A 4,962-nucleotide genomic window follows, 5' to 3' on the forward strand; every position below is an offset into this window, starting at 1 on the left:
AATCAACCGCGTCGATAACCCCGGTGTATTCCACGGCGCGGAGTGCGACGATATTAATATTTTTCAACGGCGCACCAGCGGCGAACGGGGGAGTGCAGCTCGCAACCCCAGCGCGTTAAAAAGCGCGCGACAACCCTCCAGGAAAATGAATAGCCAGCTACGGGGCGAGAGGGGTGTTTTTGCCGCGGACGGAACTTTATCGTCTGGCAAACTTTATCTTTATCGATGCGTCGCACGAATCTCGTCGCGAGACGGAATCCGAAGAGTCGTGTTCCCTCGACCGAGGATGTCGCTGAAAAGCGGCAGATTTTCCAGCGGACTGGCCACGCAACCGTGGAACGTCTGGAGGTGAAGAGGCGAGTCGATTTGAGCTCTGGTGAGCCAGTTTTTTTCTACACATCGCATCGTCTTGAAGAGAGAGCCTCTCGAAAGAGGAATCCGTGAACGACGTGCGCGATGTTTCCATAAAGTTAGCGATGTCGCGTTTCGGGGAATAAATCCCTGGCTGAGCGTAAGGTAAATTGTTCGAGCCACGAAGATTGGTAGAATGAGCGAGCGCGTGCGATGGCTGAAAAAAGCATGGAATAAAAATGAGAAATGGAAGTGGCGGATTGATAGACGCGGAGGGATAGAAAGTGGCGCTAAAAGGAGAAGACATCGAGGATGAAAGAACGAAGAGGAAAGAGATAAGAAACGCGAGGCACGTTGAGAGGTCTAACTTCGAAGATACGTACTGCTTCGCGGGTTTAAAAATTGAATTGAAACTCCTTCAGCGCGGGATGTTACGTAGTTGCTGTTTGAGTTTTATTTTCGACACGAATGATTCTGTTGGATTCGCGGTACAAGGCAGATCGAATGAATTTATAAAAGAAGTTGGTGAATGGAGAAACACGAGCGTAACAACGTCGATGTAAAAGAAGTTGTGCGGGGTTGTGAAAGTATCGGCAGCTTTTTTGTGTAGCGTACATGTGTATATTTACGAAGATCGTTGAAAGTATGGCAAGTGGGAGAAAAACTGCATACATCACCACGTCTAGAAGAACATCGTTCTAGACACACACTAATCAAACGTTCTTTCCTTCTCTTAGCCCGCATTACTGTTCTACCCGTGAATGTCTCAACGTTTCCTTTTTAACGCACTCTACCAAGGGAATGGACGAGGGAAGAATGAAAAACACAAGAGAAATGGATAAAAAAGGAGTGCGCGGCTAGAAAAAAAGTGAAAGAAACGGCTGGAAAATTAAAAGAACGACGTCGGATAAGTCTCCGTGGATGGGAGGGTGACGACGGGGAGCAAGACAGAAAGGGAAATAGATCGATAAAAAGGAAAGAACAAGGGAAAAGGTGGTGCGAGACAAAGATAACTATAGATCGTCTACAGAGAAAAGTTCCGTAATTTACTAAATGCCAGTCTACCGCACCATGCAAATTCCTTGACGTCGGAAACTTAACCGAGATTCGAAAACTTACTTCCGACGATGAAGGTTAATCTCGACGGGCCGCGTCGGAGGAAACGGGACGAAAGAGCTTACATATTCGGGACACCCGCTCTAAATTTCCCCGGCGAGCAGAGCAGGCCGTCCCTTCTGTCGTCGATTATTCGAAATTACGAATTCTGATCGAACGGTCTCCGCCGTATCTGGAAAGTTAATGTCTTCACGGTTACATTTTGTCGCGTGGCAGCCAAAAAGGTCGAAGGAGTCAAGTTGACCTGCCACCGAGAAACGGTACGAGAGTAAACGTTGGCTTCCAATTCATTTTTGCCGAAAACAGTCGCGGTCCTGATGTCAGACAAGGTCCCCTTATGTTCGGTCGCTCGTTCGATTCTCGCGTGTTTCACCGTGATCCAAGCGAATTCGCATATTATCGTGTAATCATCCGACGCGGTGAAAAATTACGCGGAGCGCGCTCCGAGACGCACGCTCAAACGAACAATTTCGCAAATAACCGATAATTTAAAGCAAACGATCACTGACTCTATCGCGTTGTTCGCGCGTAATATTTCTTCTCATTTAGTCAACAGCCAGCGTCCTTTTTCTTGCCTTTTTTCTTTTGCGTAGTTCGTACACGCTGAAAAGAACGCGTCGTATCGCTGCACGAAATGTTATATCAAACGAGAAAGTTTTACATAGTCGGCAGCGTACACCGGGATCCTGTATTCGTTTGAACGTGAATCATTGCATAGGCACAAAAAACGTGGAGTTAATCAACTATGCGGACGATAAGAATAAACCGTATAAAAGGCCGAGTGTCTTTTCTCGCCGAATAATTATAGCACACGGGCGTGGTGGATGAAAGAAGCGTAAAAATTTCAGCGGGCTACAAAAGATTGTGGAAAAGCGCAAGACGAACGGGATGAGAGTAGGGAAAAACGAAGGAAAAAAAGAACCAAGGAAAAAGATAAAAGAACGAAGGGGTGTTCGGGCAACGACAATGAAAGTGAGAAAGGAACGGGGTTGGTCGGCTCTTTTTTCGCAGGCCCTAATGGGACCCACGTTCCTGTCAGCCGGATTAACATCAACCGTGGGCACCTGTAACGTTTGCCACGCTAGCCCGCGGTAGATGTTTATCTCCGAGTAAACGAAGTTTGTCGAAGGGCCGGAGATTCGGAGGAGTTAAACAAACCTGGGTATATAGAATTAACTCGGTGGCAAAGAATAATTTCCAAGGGGGAGAAAATTTCCGGAAGAAACAGGCAGAAGCGAGTGTACGAAGTAAAAGTTGGGTGATTAAATTTTCATTGTATTCGTTTAAGCTGTCGCGATGAAGGCATCTAAAATGAAGTTGATGACGAACAATTAAAGCACTTCTGCGTTTCACGATGCAACGCGGTGGAATGTAATACACCGTTGCATATTTCATTCTCGCGGGAATACGCGACGGCGTTTCTTTAGGAAAGACATTTTTAAAATATGTTTCGTCGAGCAAAGGGCAGGAAGATGGAGGTGCTGGTGCTAGGGGCAGGAGAAAAAAAAGGAAGAGGAAGAAACGAAAGTACTTCTTTTACGAGAAAATATGTAGCATTTCGGTCTACCGGGAATAAGGTTAACGTCGTAAAGGACACACAATTTGTCCGCGACAAAAAAGAAAGTCGGGGCTTACAGGAGAAAAACCGGCAACGGAGAAACGCTCAAAATGCTGAACTCGAAGTAATGTTTGTCATAATTAAGCCGGGGACTAAATAAACCACCCGACCGAGCGGCGGAATGATCAGTCTACGCTGGCGAGGTCTCTCCGCGTTTGTTTTTGAGAAAAAACAGTCGGTGCAATCCAACTTGCACGGATAATGCACAATGAAGAGAGTCGACGCGAGAGCAGTAGCGGAGAAAGAATCGAAAGAAAAAGAAAAGAAGAAATATTGGAGAGAAGAGAGCGGCGAATAGGAGGAAAGAAAAGAAGAATCGAATAAGAGACTGAGCGTAATTGAAGATAGAAAGAATAGAGAATAGAGTCTGACTTTTATTAGAACGAAATTAATTCGAAATCCTCTCGTTGGGCCGAAAGACCGGTCATTAATCACGATCGACCTTAAACGTATGTACCCTCGAATTCTAGCCGATGAAGATCAATTAATTTCGCCGGCGAGGTATCTCTAATACCGTGGGCCGATCCGGTTTTCCCAATTGAATAAGATTAACGCGGCAAGAAGCTGGAGATCGGTATGGGCGGAGGAGCGAGAACTCGGAACAACGCGAGCCGAGCTACCGGAGAAAAATGCAATAATCCTAAGCGACCCGAAAACGACGGAGAGAGATAACAACGGCGAAACTAATGGTAATCACAGGGAGTCGAAGAGAAACGGAAGAAAAGAAGAAACGACAGCTCGACCGTGGGCGAAAAATAGGTCGAAAGAATTCTAAGGAGGATTCATTGTGCTTTTCATGGACGCCGTCTACCAGTTAATCTTCACCGGCGACAAAAAAAGAAATAGACGCGGCAAGCCGCGCGATATTTTCGATGAGATAAAATTCCATTGAATAAGAGGCAGGCTGACCGGCCGCAATTCCGCGGATCGTTTTCTCCAGTTGCTCCCTACTAAAGATGATACAAAGCGTGGAGAACTCATTGAGGATAAAACGACGCTAAGAAACTATGAACTTCCGCGGGAGGCTGATGCCACGTTAAAAAGGAACGAGAGGAAGCTACATGGAAACGGAGGTGGTATTAAAAGCGTCAGGGAACAGTAATCAGCCGGCTAAATTAAGAATCGTAAACACCGAAAGAGACCAGGCAAGCCAAAGCGAAAGCTGATTAAAAGACTGTCGTAGAGGACGAAGCAGGCCGAGTCGCTTCCAATCGGTCAGAATTTGTTTAAACTCGAAGCCGCTGACTAACGAAACCGCTCCTGGTCAATCGACGAACCGCAAATTTACAAATCTCCCCGAGACTTCGTAAAAGAAAGCCAACAAAAACTTTTCGGAGCCTGTTATTTTCAAGCTGGGTAATCCTGATCGGTCGAGCCGAGACGAGAATACGAAGGTTAACATTGTAAGAAGCGTAAAATTTGTTCAAAGGATGCACGAAAGACGTCGTAAAGGTTGGAAAGAGGAAGAAGCGTGGAAGATGACGAAGCAACGGGACAGCAACAGAAGTAGCAGAAGCAGCAAAAGCAGCAGTAGCAGGAGCCACGTTGATCAGTGGTAGTAGTACGGTGAGCAGCAGTAGCACTGTCGGTGGCAGTAGTGACGACGACACAACGGGAACAGCGAGGAGGAGGACGACGTCGACGACGACGACGACGACGACGACGACGACGAGGACGACGACGACGACAACGACGACGGCAACGACGGTAGTGGTAGTAGTAGCGGTAGTAGTAGTAATCAGAGAAGAAGATCGAGAAGGAGAATGGAGTAAGAAGAGACGAGGATGGGACGAGAGTAGGAGGCCTGGAGGAAGGAGGAGGCTGACTGATCGGCAGAGTAGAGGAGAAAGAGCACGCCTGCGCGGAATCCCCGGGCG

The sequence above is a fragment of the Bombus huntii genome, chromosome 2, assembly GCF_024542735.1.
Source record: "Bombus huntii isolate Logan2020A chromosome 2, iyBomHunt1.1, whole genome shotgun sequence".
Taxonomy (NCBI): Eukaryota; Metazoa; Arthropoda; class Insecta; order Hymenoptera; family Apidae; genus Bombus; species Bombus huntii.